This window comes from Zophobas morio, unplaced genomic scaffold (assembly GCF_036711695.1).
Source record: "Zophobas morio isolate AGI-343-1 ecotype UQ-CSIRO unplaced genomic scaffold, CSIRO_AGI_Zmor_V1 ptg000006l, whole genome shotgun sequence".
In the NCBI taxonomy this organism is placed as follows: Eukaryota; Metazoa; Arthropoda; class Insecta; order Coleoptera; family Tenebrionidae; genus Zophobas; species Zophobas morio.
In genome coordinates this window covers 17,516,975-17,533,686 of record NW_026972111.1, presented here as the reverse complement: position 1 = coordinate 17,533,686, position 16,712 = coordinate 17,516,975, and the positions used below count along the sequence as shown (strand labels likewise).

Below are 16,712 nucleotides of genomic sequence, written 5' to 3'. Positions count from 1 at the left end.
TTCGCAATACGACGCTACGCAAGCGTGGCATGTTGCGTAGAGGTAAAGCACTCGCTTTGCAGATGAAAGATACCGGGTTTGATCCCCGGTGGCATTTCCAACTTTTTATTTTCTGAGCATAAGCTAAGGAAGTTTAGAAATCGGGTCCATCGGGCGACTTGCCACTTTAAAACATTAAGACAACAGTCTCGACGTTTCATGACTTCTAGAGTACGAAAAAAGTGGTCTCCCGGTTCCGCTTGTCTGTCGTCTGTCCATCTGTATCGATTTTTATTAGACAGACACTTTCCGAAATTACCGGACCGATTATTGTCAAATTTTGTAAGTATATTAGGACTATCATGTAGATGGTAAAATGCTAACGAAAATTTGGACAATCATCCCCACAACCAACGAGATGGCGTCATTTCAAAAATATTTATCTATACAATCCTATTTAATAAAATTTAACAGCCTAAAATTTGAGAGAATCTAAGTTTGTGGGCCGTAATATAATAAGTTACACATCCGATTGGTAATGGTCAGAGCCATATTTACTACGCATTGTAATCAATTTAACTGAAATATGGGTCTTGTACGTGATGCAGTACTGATTGATTGTACCTACATTGTCGTTCATAAGTACTTATTTAGACACGGCTGCATTTTTTAAAATAATCTACTGTTGATGAAATAATTGTTTGAAATTAATGTACTACACAAAATTTAGTAGACGTACCCCATGGTTAAAATTACTCTAAAAAGCGATGAGGAATTTTACGATACTTTCTGTAGTTTTTTCTGGATTTCGTAATTTTTGGACAACTTATCTGCCTAAATGGATCGAACTATAGATTTGAACTATCAAATTTATTTATTAATCGCTGTTTGACAAACGTATCAACGGGATAGACGACGCTTAAAGTAACTTTTTTCTCATCTTTTTCTTTTACATTGCTAATCCTTTAAATTTCGTATTAAATAATAGCAGATTCTATAAAATATTTGGTTGCAGTAGAGGGTGATTCAAGTGGGTTCAGAACTCAAATCTTAGTTAGTCAGGGGAGAAAACAAGGTCTAACTTGGTGTATTTATAATAGGTAGAAAGGTACTAGTCTAATTAATAATAATAAGTTGCACATTAGATTTTGTTTGGGTTGATCTTGTTAACATTCGTAAAATGAGAGTTCTGAGCAATCATTGGAGAGCTATAGGCGTAAACATTGTACCTAATTATGAGTAATTTCAAAGTATTAACAAGAAACAATTAAATCCAGTATTCAACGTATTATGGTCTAAAACTAAATGAGATAAATACTCTCGTAACATGGTGTAAAAACAAGCTATGCATAAGTGGTTAACTTAGAACTACATAATTAGGATATAAAAACTGAATTTAATTGATCAATATGAGTGCAAGAGAATTTCACCGTGTTTGCACACGCAAAAATGTGAAGTGATCGTCGTTATTTTTAACAACGACAATATGCTTGGACTATTACAACTATTATAAATAGTACTGGTGATGAGAATATAATACAAACAAATATTCGAAAAACAGTTCTTCTTAATTTCGGAAAAAGGAATTTCGAAGGCCGTTATTCCAGAGATACTTCAGATTCGTTTATCAGTGGTGAAGTCTATCAGCGTCACTACCCACCAATTGTTCATCACTCATCAGTCAGTCCAATGAAGAGAATTCTTGATTAATAAAGTAAATTGCCTTATTAATTAATTTTTCTGACAACTTGTGTAGGTAATTAAAAAAATATATATAAATGCATTGATAAACAACAAGTGTAAACTTGTAATATTTTGCACATTTTAGATAGGATTTATTTTATAAAATTTTAAAATATCAGAAATTTTTGCAAGGGTGATTAACGGTTTACCATGCTTACTTACGATAACCTTAAAACATTTGCGAGATTTCACAGCATTCGGTTCTGCAGTTTCAAACTTGAATTGCAAAATGTTGTTATACAATTTTAATTTTTTTTTTTTTAATCTGGCTAGCTAGGGTAAAAACTCATCGACTACAAATGGAGGAGTGTGTTATTATATTTAATTTAAATAACATTTACTATTGTAAAAGTTGAATATGACGTCATATCATTGGTGGTGGGGATGATTAGACAAATTTTGGTCAGCGTTTTACCATGTACACGATATTTCTAATATCCGTAAAAAATATGACAAAAATCGGTCACGTAATTTCGGAGATTAGGTATCTATTCAATAAGAATCGACTTAGACACGGACAAAAGGCAGATAGACAGACGGAAACGAGAACCCTATTTTTTCGTACTCTAGTGGTCATGAAACTCTCCCGATGGATTCGATTACAATACTTTCATAGCCTACGTTCGGGAGATAAAAATTAATAAATTCTGCATGGAGAAGACATCTTCAAAACAAATTGCTGTGGGAGCAAACTTACTGAATGTAAATGAACTGGGTACAATGTATATACAAGCTTGTTTAGGTGCAAATTGACTTCGGTGCAAACTGGTCATATACTGTCGGCGAGAATTTTCTATTAAACTACCAAGCAACATTGATATGCTTTTGACGTATAACTTTAGAAATGTTACGTAATTTGATTTGTTAACAACGATAAAGATAGTAATACTTCTGGTTTTTACCTTGTGGAAATTATGCAAATGTATTATTTTTTTTTTTATTAATGAGATTCCTTTCTGGTTTGACACTGGCTTTATGTCTCCACAGAAATATTGCCTCCTCAAGCTTAAACGCTTATTTTATTGAATATGGAGCTTTTGCGTAAACCCTTTCGACTCCTGGAAGTTTTATATCTAGGATTTTACGTATCTAAACTTTTTGCAGCCCCTTTTTCTCTTTCCCGCTACAGTTTGTATCTCGGATTGTTCACACCGCGGATTATCTGTGACTTTTTTAATCGCACTGTGTAAGGGTTAAAATTACGTTTCTCGGATCTTAAAATAAGCGTGGGTAAAACTCAACAATTGATCTCTGAGTAGTACTAATTTACACGACGAATTCAGCGATTATGTACAGAATAATTCCAATTAAACTGGAATGGATTTGACCAGACGCAAATTCTCCCATTGAGTGGACGCTGGACGTGGACCCTATTTAAACAGCCACGCGCTCCTTTCTTAAATTTCGCGATTTAGATTGTCCTAGCGTGCCAACCGCGAGTTCCGCTTCCAGGCTTTTCTTTATTCGAGGGCCGCCGTCGGTGATGATGATTTACCGGTCCGCCGTACATACTAGAAAACCCATAGGCGTCGAACCGGGGCGGCGTATGGGTTTATTTCGTAACACTGCCCCGTTCTTAGTGCTAATCGTCCCGATCAGAAATGTCAGCGGTGCCACTGTTTTACTTCATGAGGCGGCCTAAATAAATAATCTTCTTTTCGTCTTTGGCCCTTGTCGTATCCTATGAACGACACCCTGATCCTCGTCACGACACTATGTGGACCTTCCCAGTCTGGTAACAACTTCGGGCAACTACTTTTCCTTTTTCGGGGGTTATAAAGCCATATCAAATCTCGTACCTGGAACCCACTTAGTGTCCTTAAGATCGTGACGTGCCACCCTATTCTTGTGACGCAGCATTTCGTGAACGCTCGACAGCTTCCCGTGTAAGCCATCGCCGTAGCCTTTGACTTTCTTCGTATACTTGTTCCCGTCTTTAGTCACTAGAAGGGGACTTGCGATGGCTACTGATCTTCCAAACGGCGAGACGTTGTGTGGTTTTATCAGCCCTCTCGCCCCAACCCGCGGCCTTTTGAAGTGTTAGTTTAGTGGTATAACTTTTTTTTTTACTTTTTTCTGTGTCCACATGTTTTAGAATAAAGTTATGTTTGCTGTTATTAATGAATCCGTTAATGTTTTACTTTTTGGAATATTTTTTACAAAAGTTCGACCAATTGTAGGTAATCACAAAAAATTCAAGTGTCCGAGTTTTTTTGTCTGGCAGTGTATATTGAATAAGGACCTAAATGTTATATCAGTTTTCATGACCATTTTGGGTTCCTTTTCACGATAACCTTAATGTGCGCTCCGAGAAGGAATTTCTCTAGATGTAAGTACAAAAAACAGGTCGCGGAAAAATTCTTGGTAGATTATGTAGATAGACACATCGAAGTGTATTTGAAATACGTGCCAGGATTCATTATCAAATAACTTGAAGCAGATTGTACGTTTTAGAATTGATATACGAATTAATGATGGATAAGTTGAATGCTATACATGTATTATACGGTGGATAATTACGGGCAGCGGAATGCGAGATAAATTTTGCGTGTTTATTGTCTGAAGGGTACAGGCAAACTCCCCCATTTAAGGCCGGCGCGGCGGTAGCACGACTAGCTCGTGAAGGCGGAGGGGTAAAAACAAACACCCCCCCGGTCAGTAGCTGTCACATAACCCCCCACCTTGAAACAATGGAGTTGTTTCGAAATTTGAATTAAATACAGCTACCTAATATTTGACACATATCATATATGTATACACTGACCGGCCAAAAAAAAACTGCCATCCTGAAATATTCGCAAAACCACTTTACAATTTACGTTTTAACTAGTGATTTTATTTATTTGCCTCATTTTTCAGCTAATTTGTACATCCTGTGTCTACAGTGAATAGTTCTCTAATAAATAAAATAACAATCACTAAATATGTACTTAATAATTTTAAAGCGATTTTGCGAAATATTTGAAGTGACCGGTTTTTTTTTAGCTGGTCAGTATATATAGGTATACAATTGTCAAAAACAAAACAAGCAAATTATAAGAATAAGCATAAATGAATATGAAATGTCCAGATTTCAGAAATATAGATAACGGAATGATTAACGTTAATCAATTGGCAACGCACACACTTTCGTAATCGCACGTTTAAGCACACAACCTTTGTGCTGCATCGACACTATCACACGCGCCAGGCCGTCGTAGTAACCGCGACTGTAACGGCGGTAGACTGTCGTTTTTTAGTACCACCAATGTACCAACTTTTGAAACCCTATTGGATGTGTGCTGCCATTTAGTCCTGCTCTGACGCGCTTAATGTAATTTTTCACTGATTCAGTGATTTAATACCAGCGTCGCAGGTATCACCAAAATTGCGAGCTAGAGGAGCAATAAATTTCCACATGATATTTTTGTGGCCCAACCTATTTTTAAAAATCTCGCTTTGAAATAATTGTGGAAGCTCTTTTCTCGCGCCTACAAATTTAGTGGGGCTTTGTCCCATAGAACGAAAGAGATACATCGCCGGCAAGAAATTAATCGTTTAAAGGCATTAAGAAATGAATCGGATGTTAGCTCTCCTACAGGTTCGAGATGTACTGCTTTTCTGCTTAAATAGCTAGAAAGGCAAATGTATGAACATTAATAAAAAAAACAAGTTTGCCTTACATTTGGAAAACCAATTAACTAAAAAAAAAAGTTTTAACGAATAATTGGAGCACAAGTTCTTGTACATACCCCTATACCTAATTTCAGTTGATTTGCACAATTGGTTCTCAAGATATTTAACCGTTTCCATACATTTTAGCGACCCTGTATTTATGTATTTGGGGATCAATCGTTCTAGCAAAGATTGCTGCACCAGAAACCTGTTGAGAAATAACACAAAATCTATGGATTTCTATTTTGATAGCATCACGGCAAATTACTGTTCTGGGAAACTGAATTTTATTTAGATAAAGCAAGCCGCATAAGACGGAAGTTCATGCTTTTTCGTCATCCCAGTTAATTTTCAATGACTAGAGCTTTTGCATTATTATTTTTGCTTTGTTACCATACCATATTGAGCAGTGTTGCCAAGTACCTATAGTACGTTTGGTAGGCTCGACGTTAAAAAAGTTGAAATTCGTGAATGAAAGAACATCAGTTCCGTTGTCCCAACGAACTCTTGATTCAAAATGAAAGTGCAAAATATTGTTATATAGTTTTGATTTTTTTTTCCAAAAATCTGGACGTTTCGGGTAAAAACTCACGGATTCGTAAACTACACGAGTGGGATTGTTATTTTATATAATTTCAAACCCATTTACTACGTACAGTTTTGAGGTGACTTGTCACATTGTTGGTGGGGATGATTAGACAAAGTTTGGTTAGCGTTTTACATCTACATGATAATTTCCGAGGCTTCCACGGTCGGAATCAATACAAGATCGTTTTCCGGGTTGGAACCGTGTTAATTGAGTTTTAGGGCTCAACGTTTAGCACACTTTCGTAAGTGGCATCTTCAGGAGCAGGGTTAAGAATAAGGTAAAAGAGCACGGTGCTCTTTGAGCCCTAAAACTCAATTAACACGGTTCCAACCCGGAAAACGATCATGCATCTACATGATGTTCATAATACACATCTAAAATTTGACAACAATCGGTCCAGGAGTTTCGAAGATTATCTGTCTAACAAAAATCGTCACGGGTGGCGAACAGACAGACAGACACAGACGGACGGAAACTGGAGACCCATTCTTTCGTACTCCAGGGAGTCATGACCCATCAAGAAATGCGAAAGCAACTAGTCGCCTGATGGACTCGATTACAATATTTTCTTAGCTTACGCTTGGAAAGTAAAAATGAAATATAAAGGATTTAAATAACCGTAGACCAGCATTACTTATCCCAGTCATTACCAAAATCATATTGGGGTAACTTTTTGCAATCTCTCTAAAACATACGATTGTTTGGATAACGAACAAGTTAAAAAGTTTAGGAATTATAAATAAGCCTTTGTTCATTTTAATCAGATGTCTCGAAAATGGACAACAAATCACATGTTAGAAAGAAGAAAGATCTGAGAGTCACAGAGCTATATTTGGCGTGCCACAACGTTCGATATTGGGACCACCATTTGTTGTTTTATATAAAGAATTTTCTGGTAATAAAAAACGTAAACCTAAACGTAGTCACCAGGAACTAGAAACGAAACAATCGAAAGCAGTCCGTTGATTTCAAGACAATAGCCTCTTTTTAAATGGAACAAAAACTACATTTACGGTGTTATCCCTAAAACAAAATGATGTAAATAATCCCAATAATGTCACATTTCTAGGAGTAGTTTTGATTGCTAACCTATGTTGGGACAATCATGTTGGTGAAATCTGTAATAAATTAACGAAAACGATTTACTTCCTATGTAAACTTCGTCAAACTGTATCTGCAGAATTGTTTTAAAGAGTATCGGTTTTTATCTTCCGGTGTTTACACTACATTTCATGAACCCCCTGTACTCAAACATTGTAACAAACGTGATTATAACACTAGGAAATGCTACAACATAACCACGGTTCTCTTCCACACAAAATTACAACTCTACCGACCTACTGTTCCTAAAACTATTTAAGAAAAGTTGTTACAGTGTCCATCATATTCTCTTGAAGAGATCAAATGTTTGTATAGGTACCGTGTCTAGTGTCTATTTATCATAATTGTAGTTGAATATTGGTAACGCTGTGCTTGTTGTATTCTTTACGTGGTGTATTATTTCGTTTCTTGACATTTTTGCAACCAATTGTGTTTTGTCTTTAAATGATAAGTACCAATTTGTACATTAATATTGTATTCTTCATATAGCGACGTACGACAATTAATTTACCGAAAGTTTACAAATTTACTGTACTCCATTAATTTCATTAATCGAGTAATAATCTGTGTGTTCTAATGAAAGTCAACACTTTGGTATGCAACACTTCAAAATTACAAACGTCACATTGTGGTGGTACTTAATGAATAATTATATTATACCTACTTAGGACACACACCTAAAATAAGGCATCCACAGGAGGCAACTTCACATGGGAGTGCAATAATAAGTGTTTTCATTGTTTGTTGGGACCTGTACTTAAATTTGTAATTAATTAAATAATTAAATTGTGATTTGTAGTTGGTTTGCTACGTTATTTAAAATTATTTGAAACTAATTATTCAGGGTGAGTCACTAAGCACGCAGTGCTCGATATCTCATTACTCATTAGTTATTAGAGATACAACAATAAGTCAGAGACCAAAATTATACGATTGCAGTTTGTGATTTTATATACATACATACATATAATGTCTGCATGCAATTTATGAGTCCTGGGTACGGATCCCGCAACGTTGCAAATTTTTCTCCCCATCAAAACAGAACGGCGCACCCCATTTTTTCGACAATGTGAGGGAGAATTCAATACGGCTATTATTAATATTACACTGCACTTATCCGTGCGCTTAACCAATGCATTCATAGTTTTCCATTGCTATTAGTATGATGCATAAATCGACGCATGCATTAGATGTCAGAGACAAAACTAAAGGGCTCGTATCATAATTCAATGAATGCAGAAAAAAGTCTCCACAGGAATCTCTAACCTTCTCATTTGGTTATCGGTGACTTGGCAGATCGCACCGAATATATAGGATGTTCGGAAATTCGGGCACCAAAATCTTAAAAAGATACCTAGAAACATTTACTAAATGAGAGAAAAATATAACAAAAGCAACATCCCTTTCTCAACAATAAAATTTACAGCTAACTGTTAATACAGTTACAGTTACGGGTTTTAATTGTAAATTAGCCGCAGCCACAGTAACCCCTGAAATGATTGAAAGAATTCAGCGTAATATCAGAAGACCAGCTGTAGCATGTGTAGAAGCGTTGGTTTAATTTTTTACTTTTGCTGGTAAATAAAATGTTGTGATTTTTGCAACATTTACTTTATTATGTAGCAAAAATTATAGGTTTCCAGACGATATTGATTTATCCTAAAAGCAGACTACGCACTTTGCAAGATTGTTCGCTGAGTCCAAACAGTCAACTGGGTGCTCCGATGTCCGGTCGCAACCTATTAAATTGTATGTATAATTAAAAATCATCATCAGATTCATTTTATTTGAAACAATTAACGACTGCATTTTACTGAGGGGTTTTAATAAGTTTCAAAGTGATTTGGATCTAATAATTACCTAATAACCATGACATGTCTGGATGATGATGCTACTAAAATACTAGAGTTGGGTGTAGTTAAAGCACAAAACTGTTCAGAGAACTGACAAAAATTGATAATTTGATACCCTCGAATATCTTTATTTAACTATTACAATTTTTGTCCACGGTAGGCATGGCTTTTACTCATTTCAACCATTTGCTACACCTGCTATAGAAAAAGCAATGTTGCGAAATTGTATTACCTTTTGTTAGCTTTTTCCGCAAAAACCTGATTCGAATCCTAATTTAATCAAGTAATTTACAGTCTTCAGAGTTGTCGTTGGCGGTTACAGAATTTTGCACTGATGTTTTGCTCTTCTAACTCGCGTTTAGGGCTCTCTGTACATAATGTAAATTCAATACGAAAATCACTAATCATCATTTTGTGATGCTTAAAAAAAGACATATTACATTCACAGGAATTACATACTTATTTGAAAGCTTTAGATTTGGAACGTGAAACTGTGATATCTTGCTCTGTTAGTCCACTACCTACGGAGTGTGCGGTTGATATGTATCACACTGTATAGTTGAAGCGTTTAATCTAATATTTCCGCTGTAGTTGCCACTTTTACTCATGATTATTAGTGGTGAAAATAGGATTTACGTGTTATGCAAAAATTAATAACAAGGACACCAGCAACGCACCTTCGGACCATATTAACTTGACTGACAGACGAGACAGTAAGGCCACGTGAGGTAATTTTGGGATGTCACGAATTCCAAAAAAAAACCCCTACACTTACGCTTCATTGCACTGTTCAACTGGTTCCTTGAGAAATGATACAAATTATGTGAAATATGAATTTGGCATTAAGGGTACAATTATTAATTATAGTTTAACCACCAAAAACTAAGAAAAGCTCGGGTTCGCCGAGTACGAACACCTTTTTACATGATACGGGAAGATAATCTTTTTATCAGTCACTAACATCAAGAGCTCCAAACAATCTAAGAAACAAGTCAAAAAAAAACACAAAGGACAAGAGAAATATAATATATTTTTACTTCTCGAGCATAAGCTAAGAAAGTATAGTAATCGAGTCCATCGGGCAAATTGCCACTTTTATATTTTCTCGACGTATCGTCTGTCTGTCTGTCTGTCTGACGTCTATATTCATTTTCATTACACATGTAATCTCCGAAACTACCGAACCGATTGTTGTTAAATTTTGTATCTACATTAGGAATATCATGTAGATGATCAAACGCTAACTAAAATGTGGCTAATCATTCCTACCACCAATGACGTTATCTCGAAAATTTCTAATAATATTTTATATATATAACTATTATGACTCTAGACTTGTGGTTTACCAACGCACGGGCAATTTTAATTTTGTTCTCTACCGAATTCGCCAGGTATCCCTTGCATTATAAATTAGTAATATATGTACTTACTATTCTGCTGTCATAGAAAGTTTTCCTGCAGTTGGGATGACATGCGTAATCACAGTAATAATAATTATTATTATGCTGGTACCCAATTTCTCAGCAAGCATACTAAACATTGAACCGCAAATCTATCTATCTGTCAATTGTTTTGGAACACAACTGTTACTTTCATAAGTTCTCAGGTTTACAAGTACTTTTTCTAATTTTAACTAAATTATTTTTTAAGTCCTAACTGGAAAACATATTATATTTTAAATAATAATTGTAGAGAGTATGTTTATTTAAAAGTAGAGAAATTAAATTGACTTCATTATAGTTATCGTAAGTAATAAATTCATGTTGCTATCATTGAAAATGCATTCATTAAACGCCTCTCATGGTGCAAAGCAAACAAAATTATGTAGAGTACAATCTGAAAAGGAAAATTGGATTTACAGAGTACACAATCTTAAATTTGATATTATCGGTGTTTCAATGTGGGAGTATTTTCCATTATTTCAAAGTTATCATAATGTCAACATTTTCATCAAAATGAAACAGTCTTCCTGAAAGTTATACATATTGATTTGACGACTAAAGGTAATCATCGGCTAGACAGAGCGAATAGTAGAAGTTGATCAGTAGTTTAATGTACATGTACCATCGATTTTTTACTTTCTGAACGTAAGCTAAGGAAGTACTGTAATAGGGTCATCCGAAGAATCGCTGCTTTCAGGTTTCCTCGACTTTTTATCGCCCCTAATGTACGAAAAATAGATCTCCCGTTTCTGTCTGTCTGCCTTTCCGTCCGTCCGTCCATCCGTTGACGTTTTTTATCAATTTTTGTTAGGCAGATATTCTCCGAAACCACTGGACCGATTATTGTCAGATTTTATACGTAAGTAATAAGTATGTTCGGAATATAATGTGTGACCAAAAATTGGGTAATCATCGCCACCCACGTTATCTCCAAAATTTACAGTAGTAAATGTTATTTAAATTTTATAAAACTGCTGCTCTAGTCAACTAGTAATCCGTATTGAGTTTTTGCCCCAGACGTCCAGATTTTTGGAAAAAAAATCAAAATTGTATAACAATATACATATTGCAAAATAAATAACTTTGAAACTGCAAAACCGAATGCTCTGAAATTTTGCAAACGTTTTAAGATTACTGTATTCATGGCAAATTCTTAATCAAAATTTATTGCTTATACCCTCCCAAAAAATTGATGAGATCAGCACAAAATCCTCCCTGATATATGCAAAATATTATGCTCGCCTAAAAAATTCGAAGCACAACTAATAATACAATTACATAGCGATCTTTGATATTTACTATATAATTTTTTTAAAACGTAATTACCTGTTAGGTTTTATAATTTGGAAATAAACGTCAATTATTAGGTTAACCTAAAACACAAACAGATTCGAAACAAGACCTCGTCAGGGTGTCTTCGGTACGGATAATGTTTTCTGCACAACTATGAAGCACTCACCATATGTCGAAATCATATATCTTCGTCGTTTGATTATACCATTGAAGCATCAATTCTAACGAAATCTTAATTTTAACATGATAATCTAACACTACGTCAATGTCCTTACATAAAATAGTTAACTGTGTTGTTCTTAAAAAAAAAATGTTCTGAAATATCAAGGATGATTTTGTAATTGTATTTCTGGTCGCGTCTTGAATTTTTTAGGTGTGGAGCTTCTCGTGAAAAACCTTATATATGTAATAAAGAACATTGGCCCCAATAGAGCTTCTTGAGGGACGCTACGTGTTTTTTTGGAGCTCAAAGAGTCTCCAACTTTAACTAAAAAGTATCCTGTCAGACAGAAATGAATGTATCCAGTTCAGTAAAGAACCGTTAATCCCAAGCCGTTCAACAAAAGAATGAGTTGTGATATGGGTATTTTGTTTTCTCAGAAACCTTGTTAGCGTAAGCTGTGTGAGTTACAGTCTGTATTTTTATCGCTTCTTTTAAACTTTTTCCAAAGAAATATTATTTTTATCATATCGAGGAGAGGTTCATTGATCCAAGGTTTTGTTGTGGATCGAGTGAACGTTTTTTACGTCCAATTCTTGGTCACCAGAGTATAAACCGTTTTTAAATTTTGACCAATTCTCAGTTGTAGAGTCACTGTTCAGTACTACATTCCAATTTATATTTTCAAAATCCTGTTCTAATTAGTCGCAATTGACGTAGGATTTAGTAGTCCTGCAGACTCTCCTGACGGGGACAGTTTAATTGTAGGTTAACAAATAAACTCAGTAGTCTGATGTTCGTTCTAACTGGAGAACCATATTCTAAATTTGAAACAAGGCTTTCATCAGACCTATTTTTAAATTTAGTATTAAACCTTCTTGGTTTTGTCTATATTGTTAGTTGTTATGATGATCGGAAATTAAAATCGGCATGGGTAAAACTTAAAAATTTATTTCACAGTAATACGAAACTACACGACTAACAGCGATTATGTACAGGATAATTCAGACTGGTATGGATTTGACTAAACCCTAATTCTCTCATTGACTGGACTCCGACTGCCTGGTCCCGATGGTAGTCTATTCAGACCGCCATGCGGTCTTCTAGAGGATTAAAGATCGTCGCATTCGATACTTTCAGTACCGCATCAAGACTTTTCTCTGTTCGAACGCCGGCGTCACCGATGATGAGTCACCACCGCTCATCGCCGTACGTACTAGAAAACCTATAGGTGTCGTATGCGTTTACTTCATAACAATATCTCTTGTCGGACTTCGAACAATTTGAACAAAATAGCTATTATCCAATAATTCCAGTACCTGTTTTACCAAAGGATCGCCCACCGGTCGGTTGTCTTCTGCTGAGCACTTGATTGTTGGTGGAATAAGTTACCAAAAGCAAACAAATAAGGATTACTGTTGGCTAGTTTAGCTATCTCAGTTATTAACACTTCATCACTTTCAAGATTATTGGGCGGAGCTCAGTATCATTAGATAAGTAGAAACTCAATACTCCTTGGGTTATTATCAGTAATAGGTAGCTAAATCTTACAGTATATACTGTGTTGAATGGAAATTGCAACACTCAAAAATAGTGGGTGCCTACTCTTACTCTAGAAGGCGTTAGAGACTCGAATGGTGCATGATGCGGAGTTATCGGAACCATCACTGGAATACTGTAATCTTCAGTGACGAATGCTATTTCTGCCTGGCAATGCACGATGGATGAGGGTCCTAAGGTATCGGGGTGAAAGACAAAATCTGCAATACTGTGGAACGTCATGCCGCACGTACTACACGTGATACAGTCTGGAGTGCTATTTGTTTAGGAAGCATGTTACTTCCGGTCTTCATTCAGGGTAATATAACTGATCGCCGGTATATTGACGATGCGTTGGATCCATATGGTGTTCATATACCTATTCAAGATTTTGAAGAGGGGATTTTCCAACAAGATAAAGCGCATCTTTATATTACCCGCGTTGTTATACAATATTTTGAACAAGAAAATGTCGACTTACTGCCATAGCCGCCAAAATATCCAGATTTATCACCCATTGAACGCATATGGGATGAAATGGGAAGGTGGTTGTCAACACAAGAGCACCTAATGAAGCTTAGCACAAACAGATACAATATTCGTGTACATTCAAGGGATGACAAGAACATGAGATTGGAACCTATCGTTATTACCATGAATGTAGAATTAGTAAAGGGTATCTCGTGTAGCAGGGTAAAGGTTACTCAAATTCAGTCAGCCTTTGTCAATGAGTTTTTTGTCATAAAGATAAATTTGATATAACAAATCAATAACAGTCAAAATATTTTACTGTCCCTTTATTTCTTCCATGAGCTTAATCAAGTGATGGAAATTCAGTGAGTACGTGGTATGTGATCTGGTCTTTCCCACAGTGATTTTACCGATCCTAATAATTCGTAGGTACTAGTGAATCCTCGGTAGAGCCACCTTGTCTGACTTTTTTCATTAGTGTTCTGATAAATCGGTGAAACGTCGAGGACGAATTCTTCTACTGATGCTTAGGATCTCTTAGTTCCAGTATTTTAAGAACCCTTGTTCAATCCGTGTTTCTGGTTCTTGGTCGCAGTTGTGGTGTGGCTCGATTATGTGTTGGCAAGTATGGAGTCGTTCATAGGAAGTGTATTAACAGAATTTTCTGTGGCGTTTTGACATTGGCTGACTATAGGACCAATCTGATGACATTTGAAACAAGTTTGATGATCGTATATCATAACTATAGGATAGTTGGTGTCTTCATGTTTAATTCCTCTTGATCAGGGAAGCTCTATGGACTCGTTTGGGTTAACATATTATATCTGTTGCCTGAAACTTAAACTTAAGAATATTCATCGTTTTTGTCTCTGCCCTGAGGGATAGGTGACGCAAGGTTTAGTCCTTTAAATTCTATGATATTAAATTTAAAATAATTTTGTATGGAATCGTTGGGTGCACATTGGTGAAAATGATTTGACGTTGCGAGTCTTATGAGCTGTCTTATTCTGCCTGTCTGACTGACTAATGACTATGATTATGGGGTGTTCCTGATGATTTAGTCAACTGGGTCTTTACCACAAAGGTTATATACTCGTATATATTCTATAATTTGGAATCCGGCAGGCAAATATAACATTCTTAGGGTCAACTCGTCTCAGACCGAAAATAGTTTCACAATGGAAGCTTCTGCGAAACAGTTTTTAGGAAAGATTTGCTTCGGAATGTTGGTACATACCATATTTTTTCGAACGTGATATATATGTACAGTTTTTTCTTTATTGTACATGTATTGCCAAATTATGGGCGTTCGAATAACAAAGTTTGTCAAATTTGACATTTTGTTTATTCAAAAATGCTACGCCTCTGGTAATAACCAGACTTACATTAATTTAAAAATTCAAAAAATTCCATGACAACGAAAAATCGTGCACTTCTGGGGGCCGCAACTCTACATATAGTGGACCAAGAGCTATAAGGTTATATGGCCATCATAAAATCATCCCATTGTGTCGAAGTTAAGTTGTTTACAATAGAAGAGGTTTTAGGGTCGTAAATAACGTGTCCACTGCAGCTCGACCGGCTGTTGTGGTTTCGTTCAGGGGTGGTTTTCACTAAATATGAAAATCTACCACTCCACTATTTCTTTACTACCTGCAGCCGCTCAGGGTTCCGAAATAACCACTCGCTTTGAAAGCCGGTCCTGTTAAATGTGAGCAAGAAATGTTTAGAAGACGATTTATTGCCAACCGGTAAGCTTAGTGCGAACCACACAAAGGGGGTATTTATTTGCGGTTAACTACTTTTATGATGGTCATATAACCTTATACCTTTTGGACAAGTATACATACCTACGTCAAGTATCTGGTGTCAAATGTATATATCCACACTCGTTTATAGACGGTTCTAAACGAATAAAGTATTGTAGGTTGTACCTAGGTATCAAATTTTTCGAATGTACGAATTATCATGAAAAATTTTAACTCACTTTTGAGTTATCATGGTCAAGATCACGTGTAGAGAGTTCGTGCTAAACGCTAAAGCTGGAACAGAAGCACTTTCAGATCAAAATTTCCAGCAGTAATTTGAAAATTGAATTTTACACAAACGTCAAAATCTTTTTGACAGTATTGCCATCTAAACAGACGATGCCCCAAAAACCCTAAATAATAATCGAAACCAGATTTTCCATTTTACTTTTAAATAGTTATACAGGTACACTGGTTTAATAAGACCTATAAGAACTCGCCTTTGGAACCCTCCTCGCTGCGCTCGTCGTGCCCCAAACAAATCGTGCTATACAATATCCAACCACAAAGTTGGTTATCTCAAAAAGTTATAAAAAAGGGTAATTCTTTATTGAAAATATTACGTCTTAGGATGATTGCTTGTACTTCAGTAATGCTTTTCTTTTTCACTTTTTAAACCACTGCACAGGATGAGGATGAATGAACCACTTTATTTTATCTGCTTGAGATTTAAGAGCACGTCAATAAAATTTCCTTTCTGTTTAATTATATCTTAGATATAAGCAGGTATATTATTATCCGATCGAAAACTTGGTAATGTCATATCAAAAACTAACTCACTAAACACTTTAAGACATAATTCTTCGGTGTCAATTTGTATATCTAATAATTTAGTATTCTACTCTAAACTTTATCATATACGCAAAAATGAATCCTGTATAAGTATGGGAAGTTTTAGCAAAAACGGACCAGACGAGATCAGCCCATCATTTCGTTTTCCGTGTTACGAAAGTATCTATATGAAGTTGTTAGGCTTAGGTATATATTTTGAATAAATTATATGAAATAACTATATATAGGTATAGCAGACTAATACATGCCCGTATGATCCTTAAATCAAAAGAAAATGGTTGTATTTAG

At 35.6% G+C, this 16,712-nt stretch overlaps 1 protein-coding gene across 2 annotated transcripts in view; it reads left to right on the top strand.

The window, feature by feature from the left end:
• The window catches only part of LOC135123739 (protein winged eye), a 173,941-nt gene that overhangs the window by 124,213 nt on the left and 33,016 nt on the right, over window positions 1–16,712 (top strand). The window lies entirely within an intron of this gene.